Below are 15,911 nucleotides of genomic sequence, written 5' to 3' on the forward strand. Positions count from 1 at the left end.
GTTTGCAAAGTAATTCTGTGACTAACCGGTCTTCCGAAAACTTGACGTTTGTGACGAAAAAGTTCGACGCTAGTTTTTGAAAAGCTCAATGTGAATTTCATGTTGGACTTAAAGCCATAGTCTTTCGCGAAGCAGTCACAGAAATGTAAAAATTTGACTAAACTATCTTGAGTTCCTTTCCAGACAAAAAAGAAGTTGTCAATGAACCGCAACCAGAGTATATTTTTATGACAATGCAGGGATTTGAATGTCTCCATTAATTGCGTTTCAAATTTTGTCAGAAAGACAGTTGCGAAATTAACTGCCATAGGGGCACCTATGGCACATCCCTTCGTCTGATGGAAAAAAACTTTTCTCCAAACATCATTTTTGGGGTATAATTTAGAAACATCCATGGTTACCAAAAAGCGTCTTTAACACTACTACGATGTTTAGAATTTTTTTCAATTTGGAAACAATATCAAAAGTATCCTGAATGTAGGAACTTGCTCTTTTAACTACTGGCAGCAGAAAATTATCCAGCCATTCTGAAATTTTTGTAGTGCAACATTCATACCTACTTCATACTGGGCGCAATGGAGGAAATTTTTCGAAATTTTTTGAAGTGTTTTTGGAAGACCGTAAAATACAGGTGTTCTTTCTTAACGTAATAGCTTAGATTCCGTGTCATTTGTGAAATTCTTTTCCTCAATTTTAAAAATTATGTTATCAAGTATCTCTCTGTAATTGAGGTTTGGATCTACAAGCAGTTCGTCATAAGAAGTTTTGTCGCTTAAAACTTCATCACAAGCAGCTGAAATGTACGCATCCTGGTCCAGGTTACAGCAGCGACTTCTTTATCCGCCATTTTCATAACAATAGTATCATTGTTTGCTAGGTGACTGAGTGCGCTACACTGGGATCCGTAAGGTTATTCCAGCTCTTTTTCTTACAAGATTTAAGGCTTTCCTTGATTCCTGTCTGACAAGATTCGGGGAATTCCAGCAGTGCTTGTAACCGTCCCTCCCGAACTGTATCCGGATACCAATTTGGATTCTTTAAAATCCAGTTATACTAGATCCGATTTTCATCATTTCTTTTAACAGACCTGAAGTTTTCTGACCAATTCTTTCAAAAAACTATTCTTGAAGCTTGTGACGACGGACAAACTAGTATATTCCTAGTGTTCATTTATTTTCGTCAAAATTCTTAGTGCTTGGACAGAAACCAAGTGCAAGTTCTAAGACAGAGATATTGTCTGGCAAAAATTTTAACTTTGATAAATTCATTACCGTCTTATTTTCTAGCATGGTTAATTTTCTTGGTCTAGCGTTTTCCCCGGCATTACTTGCATCAGTGTTTTGACTTTTTTCCTTTCAGCTTTGATGGAAATCCTCACTTAGGACATGGAATCTGTCAGGTGTCAAAAAAGGGCTGTTGATAATTCTGTGAAGGGTCATAACTTCTACTCGGCTTTGTAGGAGTAACCCATTTCTGGGTGGGTGATAAAAAGTGTGTTACTTGTTTCGTTTTTGTTGGTATTTGAAACATTTTCTTTTTTGGAAAAGGAATAAATTTATTATTCTCAAGACAAAATTGAAAATGGCCTCGCATTTTTGATGGATCAAATAGAAACTTGTCTAGAGTTTTGAATGACCAGTTCAAACGGGTATTGAAGCGCAAAAAGACCACAATCGTATGGACCAACCTGGGTGTTAATTATTTCAACTTGTTTAATTGTAGGTGTTATGTGTTTTGTGGCGAGTAAAGAGCAGTTATCTGTGCGGTTAGTTCTTGTAAGACGGATAAGTTTAAACTGTGTTATACAGCCACCGAAAAAATTGCTGACAAAGTAAAATGTTTGCTTTTTGTGTGATGTATGAACAAAGTGCGGTGTGGACAATACATAGGAAAATCTGTATGTGAAAATAACCGTGAGTAGCACAGGAAAATCAGGAAACTTTTCTATTGTTATATTCAAGCTATCGTCAGCAAGTCGGTGCATAACATTTCCTTCGAAAGTAAAACCGACCGGTCTTCATACTTCAAATTAATCCTTTTTAACCAAATTTTTTCCTCATTTATTGGCTCCGCATAATAGGAAACCTTCCATTTTTTTTAGTTTCTTTTCTTTTTTTTTTCTTTTGCCCTCAGGGATAAAATTTATTTTTCTTCAAAGTTCTTCAGACAATTACATAAATAATGGAAACGATTCTTAGAAGAACATACCTGTTAAAGGTTACTCACATTCTTATTAATGTATGCACCAAACGAAACTAACTTTGAACTGTAGTGTTAAATAATAGCATCCATTATCTGAAACACATTCGAATATTTGATGTAAGACCTTCAGGTATTATCTGTTGTTATCTGCATGTATCCAAAATATTTTTTTAAATGACTTTTGATTCTCACATGAAACTGATTCAGTTGTTTAACGGATAAAATTGCCGTTTTCTCATTTTCCGATTGTTTCTTGAATGACAAAAATATCGTTGGTCCAGGATTTAGCTCAATACTACCATTCTGCAAAACCAGAAAGGCTGATAAACCAACGGTAATAAGGAACAAAGCACAAAAGCTGCATTTTGATTAATGATTCTCCTTGGAGTCCTGCCTCTTGAGATAACTTCCAGGACCTTTAAATGTCCCAATTTTTATACGGTGTAACATAAAATAAATTATTTTCTCAATCTGCTTGATTTTGATATTATTTCAAGATTGAAGTTACTCTTCACGAAGGTAAAGAAACAAGAAGAAGAGCGCAACTGCTATTGGTAATAAATAGAGATTGACTCTGTTTATTAAAATGAAAATGAAACGAATGCACATTATTTCGACTCTCCATGTGTCATTCACAATTTTTGGCGACATTTCTCTCTGTTTTACAAACGGTGGACTGCAAACTTATTGACGCAGAACTTATGTCTATCTTAGTACATTAAAAAGGAAACTTGTTGAAGTTTTTTATTTCTATTTTTTTATTTTTCTATTTATACATTTGACTAGTAGATGAGTGGGTGGCTGGCAAATCATTAAATCGGCTTACAGTCACTTGCTGTTGTCGTTGGCTTTGCTTTGCTGAATGTCACTTCCGATACAAGATATCTGTAGTCAAACGTTTCCTGACTTGACCATCCCTTCTATTCCACAGACAGATAGCACGCCATACCATACAATTTAATGAAGATTTCCTAAGATTGAATTTCTCTTTGGTGGAGATTTAGCTGTTATTTCTTGTTGGTTGAGTAGCTTGGTAGAAGCTGAGAGTCGGTGATGTGTCGCTTTGTTTATGTCTAATGATAAAGGAAATCCAGTCCACTCTTTTCTTACATAAAACGCATTTAGACACTACATCAAATATAAACTAATCAGTAATTAAGATTCAACAGTGACCTCGTGATTATATGCAGATCTAATAAGACAACAGTATTACTTATTCAAAAAAATAACGTATCTTTAGCCTGCATTTCACACGAAAAAATATAAGTATTTTGGTTGTTTTAATAGTTGCTGATTCGAAAACAATTGCATTAATGTGCAAACTTAGAAGAGTGAATATATATACATATATATATTATTCAAAGAAATTCCAACTCTGATTTTTATGTTTTATTTATATTCTTTATAATATTAATGTAGAATATAGAATATATAGTATAAATAATGTATGTGTATATAGTAAAATGAAATGAAGTATTGTGTTATTGAATAGATGAAATATTGAATATAAAATATAAGGGACTTCATTTCATTTTACTATATATATATATATATATAATATATATATATATATATATATATTATTTGTACTATATATTCTATATTCTACATTAATATTATAAAGAATATAAATAAAACATAAAAAACAGACACAGTTGGAATTTCTTTGAATAATATATATCCCTCTATACACAATCATACAAACCCCTTTTTATATGCATATGTGTGTGTATGTATGTATATACATATATATATATATATATATATATATGACTGTGTATGTATGTATGTATATACATATATATATATATATCTGACTGTGTGTGTGTATGTGTGTGTGTATGTATGTATATACGTATATATATCTGACTCTATGTGTGTGGTGTGTGTGTGTGTGTATGTGTGTATGTGTGTGTGTGTGTGTGTGTGTGTGTGTGTGTGTGTGTGTGTGTGTGTGTGTGTGTGTGTACCAGAGTGAACACATAAATGCGAAACAAGGTTGGAAAACAGTACTCGGATACCAGCAGTAGAGTAATATGGTGGAACAAGTGCCGAAAAGATGTTCTTACTTGGAATAGTTATATTAGACACATTACTTGAAACAGTCGCTATAAAAATTAGTTCTCCACACTAAACTCGCTGTTATCATTCATCTGCATGCTGCCTTTATTGTTAATATGTCTCTTATTCGCCTTTTTATGAAATTCTCATTATATTTGAGCTGATGCTCCATCTAGTATTTTTCACTTGATCAAAGTTCAGTAAGTTAAGCTACTATGTGCAGAATGAATATATCGAAAAATAAATGTCATTCGTTAACACAAATGACCAATGGGATTACTAATGTCATCATGTTTCACGAAAACCTTTTAGAGCTTAATAAAGAATTCCCATGTGGTTCCACCTCGTTACTCTAACCCTCTAGCATTTAAACTGGCCAATTCCGACCAAAATATTCTGTCTTTTTTTATATTCAAATTGACCAGATTCAACAGTTCAAACCTACTCTAATAATGTCAATGCAAAAGGTAAAAGAATCAATCACTTTATCAAAATGTTCAAGCCAGAAGACAGTGCATGATTAATTCAAATCAATGGGAATAAATAAGCATTGCATTTCACAGAATAATCTGAATGCTAAAGGGTCAAACAACTGTCAAATCCGCTCCAAATTGCACTGATCTCCTTCCAAAACTGGTGAAAATATCCGTTAATAACTTAAATATCCGTTAATAACGTAATAATAATAACTTAAATATCCGTGAATAACGTAAATATATCATGACTGAACAGATGACACGATGATCATTGTTGCCTTTCATCGAAGCTTTATCTCATGTTGATATATCCGGAGCTGAACAACAACAGATTTAGAAAAGTAAATATAGCTTGTAAAGATCTTAAATCCATATGCAGAATATAACAACTATAACTTATGTCGTAGTAAACTATGAACCTGCATTCAGTCCACTTATGAAGAGGTTTAAATATCAACACAATATCTAAGTTGTTTTATTTTAAGTATGCAACACACGATTAAGAGGGAGTTTAGAGTTAATTTGATTGTACTGACGTTTTCAAGAACAGATGCTTGAATCTGATGAAATGAAAAGGGAGAAGTCGTAAAAACGGAAATATTTCTCCAACCCACTTTAAGTGTACATTTTGTTTGAAAGCCTCAAATGTTTTTCCCCTCTGACCAATCATCATTTACAACAATACTTTGTATTTAGATATAATAGGCACAAGCATGGCTGTATGGATAAAGACAGACGTATTTGTGTGATAAGAAGCTTCTTTCAAACTATGTGGCCTTGAGTTCATTACCACAGAACGGTACTTGAGCAAGAGTCTTCAGCCAACCAAAATGTTGGACTTGGTTGCTAGAAACTGGAAGAAGCCCGTCGTGTGTGTGAGTGTGTGTGTGTGTGTGTGTATGTGTGTGTGTGTGTGTGCGTGTGTGTGTGTGTGTGCGTGTGTGTGTGTATGTGTAAATATATATGTGCCATTGCGCTTGTTCCCCTTCACTTTAAGTGCGTAATTCTCAGAAATTCAGGCCCTTCTATAATCTCTTCCGTTTTCACAAGGAGCAATAGACAGCATGTGTGGTAGTCAACACTGGTCAGTTCTCTTTCTTCATTAACTTTTTATATGTGGTGAGATCAGCTAGTTCAATGTATCTAAAATTGATTTCGGTTGGACAATTATTAACTTGTGAAACCTATGTATATTACGTCTTTCACAAACCCTCTTTTTTTCGCTATTAGGTACTGTGTAACTTAATTGTTATTATTAAAAACTGTGTCAATGGTATATTTGGTATTTCCAAATATACATTCAATAAAAAAAGTAGTTTTTAGTAAATGCAAAATGCTAGCAGCTGAAAGAGTCTTTATTCTTCAAATTCATCATTTCTTCTACTTGGGATATGAACTCCATTATGAAAGAATTTTAAATGAAAGCGATGTCCAGCATTTATTTCGTCTATAGAGGACTGTCTTATTGTTCACATATCGATGCTACAGTTCAGAACTGTTTCAATGAAAGAGAGGATTTATAGAATATTTATTATAAAATTTGTGTTGCTTAACCATGCAAATTAGTATTTTTCTCTTTAAGTAACTTTACTGTAGTTACAACGCATTCTACATAACAAAATTCTATGACAATAAGAAGTTAAATTCATAAAACTAATTATTGTGGAGGTCCAGATTAGTTTATTATTCTGTTAAAAAATTTGAAGGAGAGAATGAGCAGTGCAGCAGTCGTACATTCGATGACTATAACAAAATCATTTGTAGAGGTCGTTCTGCAAAAAGCTGGACGCTAATACGTCGCCTTCGACGGGAAAAGATAGATAGATAGATAGATAGATAGATAGATAGATAGATAGATAGATAGATAGATAGATAGATAGTTAGATAGATAGATAGATAGATAGATAGATAGATAGATAGATAGATAGATAGATAGATAGATAGATAGATATGTTTCTTTATTAGCCACACAGGGCTGCACACAGACAGGACAAATTACAAGGTAGAGCTTTTCTTTTGGGGGTAAAAAAAGGGCGTTTGGTTTTCGATCAAAAGGGATCGTAAAGGGAAAGAAAGAGGACAAAAAGGGGGGAATAAAATTTTTAAAAAATAAAAATAAAAAAAGGGGGGAGAGGAAAAAAGGGAAAGGAAAATAGATAGATAGGTAGACAGATAGATAGATAGATAGATAGATAGATAGATAGATAGATAGATAGATAGATACATACATACATACATACATACATACATACATACACACATACATACATACATACATACATACATACATACATACATACATACATACATACATACATACATACATACATACATACATACATACATACATACATACATACATACATACATACATACATACATTATATTCCGTTAGAAACGTGATAGAGTACAGTATAAAGCTCGTCCACCTTTAGAATTAACCAGTACTGTCGGCAGTAATATAATATACTTCGAAGTTAAATTTGGACATTCCTCATGTTTGAATATAAAATTGAAGAAATTGGAGAATTTCGACGCAACCTAGTTCTCCAAGAGTACAGGTATTTGATTATGCAACTATGTGTTTGCATAATAAGGTCTAGTTGTGTTTCATCAGGCGATATATGAGTGTTGTCTCCCTTAGTTTAAAATCGTCGACTTCAACGCCATCTTCTCTGTTCATCGTGGTTTGGATTTACTAGCGGCTGATAGATCCATAGTGTGTGCAGCGAGAGCGCGTTTGTCGAACTGCTATGAATGGTAGTAGAAGGTACTGGCTGGAAAGTACACACACATGCTAGACGTAAATAGACACCCCATAAAACATCGTTTCCTGATTATTCTAACTTGTAAAGCTTTATATTTCTTATTAATTGACATGTTTATGTTTCAGATTCCATATGTGACTGTTTAATCATGCCATGTAGAAAAGAAGCCTTGGAACTGTCAGAATTTCAAAGAAGCCATATTGTGGATCATTCCGAAGGTGTATATCATCATCATCATTGTTCGACCGTGGTCGAGACAATGGAATTTACCATGCTACGCCAGACTTCACGGTCCATCATGGCATTACGGAGGTCCTGTTGCTGGATGCCTGTATCCCTGGAGATTACATCAGGGTAGGAGAGTGTGCGCCCTCTGGTATTGTGAGTAGATGGCTTCCAGAGGAGAAGAGTAGAAATTACCTCTTTTTCAGCTCTACAACAATGTCCAGCAAACTGGACTCTCTTACCTTTCACAAGAGATAACACGGGTGGTAGTTTCCCATATATTTGCATTTTGGTTGGATGGCGCTTCCACGAGAGATTTTGAGCTCTCATAAGGAGGCGAATGTAAGTTCCATCCAACCGCCTCTCAATGTGTATATAGTCACCGTAAAATACGCAGAAAACCATGGGGATCCTACTTTCTACAGTTAATTCAGTGATTCTGCAATTCACCAGAGAGAAGAAGGTGTCTACATCACCTTGTCCAGATCAATCAGGGCCCTCTGACAGGACCCTTCTCTTTGCTAAGAGAAGTGTGATGCTCTCTTTTTTTAAGTTGGTGAATGCTGCCATAATCCTTGCCTTCCGTCATCTTTGCCGTTACAAAAGTTTTGTTGATCTCTCACTGAACTGCACCCCACACATAATAATCTAGGGGGTTGCAGCGTGGAGAGTTAAGTGGCCAGTTGTTAGGGGTAATATAGTCGCAGAAACTGTCTAAGGAGAATCAACTTTTAAATATCATATGGGAATAATATTTGAAGTTGTTACTGTTGTTATTGTTGTCACATGTTCACATTCAATTCCAGATTTTTCAACTAACACATATAAATTAAAAGGCATAAATTTTCTAAAAGAAAATCATTCTTGATGAGTCTCTGAAACGAGATGAAAGCGCCAAATAATTAATCATCCAAATTTCTGACTAACCTCCATTTTTTTAATATCTAAAATCTGTACACTTCAAATCACACACACATGTATATATAAATATATATATACATACACAGATACATACACAAGTAGTATGTATGTATGCATATATCTATATATATATATATATGTATCACTGTTTCCGAAGAAGGGATGTTATTAATAAATATCCTAGAAACAGCTGTAAGATCTATTTATAAATGCTTTAATATCTATACAGCCTTGGTTTTTATCTTATTGCGCAAAAACATTCTTATATACATATATATATATATATATACACACATACATACACACTACTTGAAAAATGCTGTTATGTTCATAAACTACGAAAATTTGAAAATATTAACAATTCTAAAATCGAACAGTAGCCGGCATTGTATAGAAATGCTATTCCACTATACACAGCCTTAATTATTTTTGAAGTGCTCAATCTTGACATCAATCGCCATTCCTTCCTTACTAAATCGCTACTCAGATTTTGCCTTCTTCACGCAACCACCTGTCTACTTATAAACCCAACGCCTACACATCAGGTTCAGTTGGGACAAACACTCACAGATAATTGCCATCAGCATCTGTTTAAACGTTTCCACACGCTCCATTTTCTGTTTTGCACTTACGGACAAAATGCTTAACATTCTCTTCTGAATCCTGAATCCACATAAAACTATCGTTCAAATGGTCAAAACTATTGGATGTATGAATCAACAAATCGAGAATTTGCAGCTTTTCAAATAGATCACCACAAAGTTCTATTCTCTCGTCAACACCTTTAAACCCATTCATCCACAACATTCTAGCACTTTCTCAAAGCATACACAGATGACATCATATTTACATACCTACATCGATTGCATCCCTACATTAATTACATACAAACATCGCTACAAAATGACAGACATCAACGTTTATCAGTGTCTCTCTTCTTCCACCCAACACCAAAGAATTACAAATATTAAAATTCAACTGTAGTAGTTGTGTGGTAAGATGCTTGCTTCCCAACTAAATGGTACCAGGATCAGTCACACTGTGCGTCACCTTGAGCAAGTGTCTTTTACTATAGCTTCGGGTGGAGCAAAGCTTTGTGAGTGGATTTAGTATACGGAGATAGAAAGAAGCTCGTCGTGTATATATATATATATATATATATATATAATATATATATATATATATATATATATATATATACTGGAGTAAGCACATAGATGCGAAACAAGGTGGGAAAAAGTACTCGAATGCCGGAGGTAGAGTAATATGCTTTATTAAAAAACAGCAGAAATATCACAAAAACTGTTACTCAGAGTTTCACGTTCTCGTTCGTCGGCCAGTTTTGTTTAGAATATCCGACGAACGGGAACGTGAAACTCTGAGTAACAGTTTTTGTGATATTTCTGCTGTTTTTTTAATAAAGCATATATATATATATAAATATTTATATATGTATGTATATTGGGTGGGGGTGTAAGCAAAGTACTCATATCAATATATAAGGTATATTAAGTTCATCAAATACAAAATAGGTATATATGTATACATATATAAAGGTCCAACTTACACAGATTATATATGACGGAAAATTAAAGGTGGGGAAGAAAATTATGACAATCCAACAGCTGTTTCTGGGTTCTCAGAAAATGCGGCCGTATGAATGCATTTAGCATAGGATGAGACGAGACTCCGTCTTCAAGGAAGAGATCTTACATTTCAGACCTTAAGGCAGAGAAGTTCAAAGAATTCCTCTGCTTCTATACCCGCTCAACCAGATCCTTCTTTTGCCTTTTTTTTACCTTGTGGAATATCCCTTGTAAAGACATCGGCGTCTAAGTTTGTCTCTTTTGTGTACTACTAAGTGTATCTTATACGTAGAATATCTGGATCTCAACTGTGAAGTATATATATATATATGTGTGTGTGTGTGTGTGTGTGTGTGTGTGTGTGTGTGGTGTGTGTGTGTGTGTGTGTGTGTGTGTATGTGTGTGTGTGTCTGTGTATGTGTCTGTGTGTCTGTGTGTGTCTTCGTCTGTGTCTGTGTTTGTCCTCCACCAAAGCTTGACAACTGGTGTTGGCGTGTTTACGTCTCCGTAACTTAACGGTTCGGCAAAAGAACCCGATAGAATAAGTACCATGCTTTAAAAAAATAAATTCTGAGGTCTATTTGTTCAACTAAAACCCCCCTCAAGGCATTGCTCCAGCATGGCCGCAGTGTAATGACTTAAACAAGTAAAATATGAAATATAGAAAATAAACAATGAATGCGCACAGACGTCATCCTTTGTACAAAACATACAAAACTCATTTAGAAGGCACAGTAAACAAAGTCAAAAGAAGAATTAATATGTGTGACGCACATACATGTACTACATTTCATTAAGAAAAAGGAGTGAAAAAACACAAGATGGGTGTACATATATAATGCAAAAGACACATCACAGATTATGCCAGCCTTGCCTGTGTATTTAAAACTATCACAAGAAACCACTTTAAGCTTCAAAGGAATCTAAAGCAATGCACTACACTGACTAGGCCCAGAGAAACATTAAATACCACATAAATACACAGTCGCTTCCAAATGCTATATAAGTATATTCGCCAGTATTAAACAGTAAGTGAAGAAGAATAGCCACTTTCATACTCTGACCGAGTCCATCGTGCGCTCAGCTTCTGTAGTCTTCACCGGAATGTACAGACATGCAGAAATAGACTGGAGGATTGAGAGAATTCGCGTCCATAATCTCACACATTGTCGGGGCGTGGAATGTTTTCATCAGCTAGAGAATTTTATGGCATATCCAAACCAATAATTTTGTGTATCTCACTTTGCATTTTCGGCCGAAAACCTGTACATCATAGTTTTTCTCGTTTAGCACCGACACAGATTTAAGCAAAAATCGACAAAAACGATTACTTAAATCAGCATTCTGCTATATCATTTATCTTTACCATATTGTCAGATATTCAGATAGCTATTGTTATTTTGTGATATTGGTGATAGAGCTGAACAATATAAATGAGTTAGGCAGGTGGTGCTTTCCATGCTGTAGAACTTGACGGAGTATATTAGCTGAGTTATGTTTTTCTTGTATGAATAGGTACCTAGATTGTGCGATACAGCTCCTCAATCCAGGGAGGGTGATATTTTCCAGTACGCCGACAGAAGTTTATCCATATGTTTACATCCTCTGCAAACCTCAGATCTGGAATTCAGCAATGTGGTGGAGTTCTTGTATCTAAAAAAAGGATCTATGATCTTTCAGCTACGCATAGCTTACATTTCTTTGATCCGTTGACATATGGTGTGGGCTTTTCCATTATTTTCCACTTAAATGTATGCGGTGTGGTATTAGATTTCAAACATCACACGTGGCTCTCCTACATAGTGGCTTTTCTTTTGTCCCTTTATCGAAAGAAGGTATGTTGTTAGCGAGTATATATGTGCGACCTTGTGGCTGGATGTGTGCATGTTTGTTAGTGTATTGGTGTGATAAACGAATGAGTTGCATTATATGCTACATTAAGAGAAGACAAGTTAAATAGTTTCTAACTTAAGTGTTTTGCATAGTGATACAATTAAGGTGTGGCAAATATAAATATATGAACAGCTATCGCTTAGTTATACGCTACATAACTGAGCGTGTTTGTGTGTTATATTGAGCTTAACAACTGAAGAATTGAGACGTGAATATATGAGAAAATCTGATCTAATCTATAAGAGGTGGTAAATTTAGAGTGGCATATTGCCGCCGTGCTACACAATACATTTCCGACTGAGATAACATTTTATTGCATTCACTAAAGAAAAGCATGTCACCATCTAATTAATAACTTTATATGTTTATAACTATAATGACGGTACATATTTTAAAATCAACCAATTATTTATTTTGTTTATCATACACCCAGGCAATGAATGTATAGTTTTGAATTATATTCATAGTTGACCCAAACAACTGCATTTCTGAAGCTAATTCTTTACCTACAATGCGTAGTGAATGTTAAATATCTTCAAATTTCATACCACATGTCACATAATTCATACGTACATACATTTGTTAGTCATATATTTTCTATTGCTATTATGTGTGTCAACTGACATTCTTCTATTGACCAGGTTAACACTAGTATGACACCTTTGTCAAGGTCATACGAAAGTCATTGCAACGTATTGTCAATTGTCTTTCGGTAATAAGTCAAAGTATTGATGCATCATGAAACTAGTTATCCGAAATTTATTTAATTAAACCTAAAATATCAGATAAAATGTAAAGTCTAATTGTACGAAAATATAAATATTCCTTTAGATTTTATGAATAGCTAAACAATTAAATTAGTTCATCGAATTGATTTCTCTTTAGTGATTAAGGAATCAAGAAGTGAATAAAAAAGTTACTATCTAATTTGTATTGAACTTGGTTATGTATAAATGTCATTAGACTTAACAACATTACTAATATTCTATTCTAGAAATATCTAGTTCAAAGAAAATTAATATAATAAATTAGCTGAGAACAACAAAAGCTTATGAAAAGTAGTTTTTTCCCACAGATATTATGTTTAAAAGCGTGATTCTCAATATTACACATTTTAAAAGCGGCGCGTTGATAGAGTCGATACCTCGCCGGGCAAAGTGCTTAGTAACAACTCCTCCACCCTTACGTTCTGCGCTTAAACACCTCTATTGTCGAGTTTTCTTTTTCTCCTGTCGGGGGTCGATAGAACAAGTAGCACTTGAACAGTACGATTGATAGCCTTGTGCCAAAATGCTTCTTCTTCTTCTTGTCAATCTTCCCCAGAAAATATGAGCACTTGTATGTTTGAATGTAGAGAAGCAGTAATTATACGACAAGCTACACTTTTTAATGGTGAGAATGTTCAATATGTAAATGACTGAATCTTCTCTTTTACTCTTTCACTTATTTCAGTCATTTGGTGGAGCAAATCGACCCCAGGACTTATTCTTTGTAAGCCTAGTACTAATTCTATCGGTCACTTTTGCCGAACCGCTAAGTTACAGGGACGTAAAAACACCAACATCGGTTGTCAAGCGATATTGGAGGACAAACACAGACACACAAACGCACACTCACATATATATATATATATATACATATATGCGACGGGCTTCTTTCAGTTTCGGTCTACCAAATCTACTCACAAGGCTTTTCGGCCCCAGGCTATAGAAGAAAACTCTTGCCCAAGGTGCCACGCAGTGGGACTGAAATCGGAACCATGTGGTTGGTAAACAAGCTACTTACCACACAGCCACACCTGCACCTGAAGAAAATTATAAGATATAACGAACTATTTGCCATACTTTTCTTTTTTAACAGTTTCCCACCAAAGAGGTAGTAATTGATCAAATAGGTAATTATAATCACATCAAAAAGGTAATTATAATTTATGTGACTTTGCAATATGTATGAGAGAGAGTATTTATCTCCGATGCATTTATCGCCTTCTTTTCAATTTCTCAGGAAAATTACTCGAGGTGCTACACTAGATCTTGTACCCTTTACTCAAAGTTTGGGACATCATTTAACATACTGTTGTTAATATGATAACCACGACAGACTCTCTACTTTGTGCTTGCTCTGAAGAACATTTTGAGCTATTAATCATTTGGGATACATTATATATTTACTCTATTGGCGGGAGAATTTGTTGCATGCGCATCGTTAGATGTGGTCTCTCTATTCAGTATGATGCAGGTTTGAGTTTGAAATGTTAAGTTGTGTAGTTATTGTTGTAACTGTGGCCAGATGTATTGAGAATCATATCACAGGCCGAACAATGAATAATTTGCATATTATATGCCATTTCATTATTTGCCACTTGGTTTTTCAAGAGCACTATGTCATAGAACCACGAGACTCGTTCAATGATGTCATCCATACAAGTCGTGGCTCGGTATCTACCGTCTAGCTTTTCATGCTGCATGACAATTATGTAACAATTAAAAATTTTTAAATCCTTCCTCATACTGCGCTGAAAGTGTTCAATAGATGTCTCTCCTTGATACACATTTTCCCCTGAAAATCGTTCCTTGAATGCTGAACTTAAAAACAAACATAAGGAACGACCATGGTTTATATAGAAACAATGTCAAGCTTACATTATAATGAGAAGACGACTATGGATAGTTATACGTGCAGAATTAATTTTTCTCCCAATAGGAAAAATTCTACGTAGAGTGCTGGTTAATAAGCCATATTACTTTGTATATATTTTCATCATTATATTATAACAATAATATAATCAATTTGGATGACAGAGCATCTTCGTATTAACCTAGTTCCATAATAATTCCGAATTCTATTTTGTTGCTGAGATTATCGACATGGATACACTCACAAATGATTGGTGCTTAAAATATTCATGGCATCACTTTCGTTGAGTTTTGTCATCCCTTGTTTGAAAATTAATGCATTGGTTTTAACAGATAATGGGATACACAGTTCATATGCCTGATATTGATTAGATCAAATCTCGATTGGCATTACTTCGATTGCTATTATCGTTGTTATCCTCATTATATCATATCTTTCAACATCGCAGCAAAAGCAAACCATCTGCATAATCACTATTATCACTACCATCATCATTATCATTATTGTGACCTCATCATATTGAGCCTTATATGATAGTGTCTATTATTTTACCCACATGGAATTATCGCTGGCACATGATAATAATAAAAGAATGATTGAATCGAATATATTTTAGCTATAATCCTTTTTATTTCATCATGAATAAATCGGAGTTTTTAAAACGATTAAAACCGGTAGCTTATTAGATAAAAAAAGTAATTTAGATAAAAATGTAAAGCATTTATTATCACTTTCTTACCTTTTCCATAATGTTCTTCTTTTTGTGATACATAACACACACATATAATAATATTCATGTATGTGCATTGGTATCTAGAGATTTAAAGCCCCTGCTAAAGTTTCATATGGCAGTAGTACCACGTTGGGATTCATGCAAATACTCTCAACACAAGCAAGTATATTGTAGATATATTTATCTGTAATGTAAGCATTTATCATTAAGTCGCACGTCAGAAATTTAAAGTACATATTTCAGATGAACTGGTCGGCGACTAAACCTTCAATCTCCCAGCGGGCTCAGAAATAAAACCTGTCGAATTGCAAAAGAGACTTTTACAGAGACGCCAAACACGAATTGTCCTGAGGGAAAAGAAACAACGCCATAACGTCATCGGTTCAAACGAGTGGTTCTCAACTGGGGA

General features: G+C 34.5%; 1 protein-coding gene across 1 annotated transcript in view; it reads right to left on the reverse strand.

Annotated features, from left to right (window-relative positions):
* Positions 1-10,636: 10,636 nt before the first annotated feature.
* LOC115216612 overlaps positions 10,637-15,911 on the reverse strand; it is an 84,422-nt gene continuing 79,147 nt past the window's right edge. Inside the window, exon 7 of the mRNA XM_029786089.2 lies at positions 10,637-10,649. The gene's annotated coding sequence lies outside the window, so the exon portion shown is untranslated. The remainder of the gene's footprint in view (positions 10,650-15,911) is intronic.

The sequence above is a fragment of the Octopus sinensis genome, linkage group LG10 (assembly GCF_006345805.1).
Source record: "Octopus sinensis linkage group LG10, ASM634580v1, whole genome shotgun sequence".
NCBI lineage: Eukaryota > Metazoa > Mollusca > Cephalopoda > Octopoda > Octopodidae > Octopus > Octopus sinensis.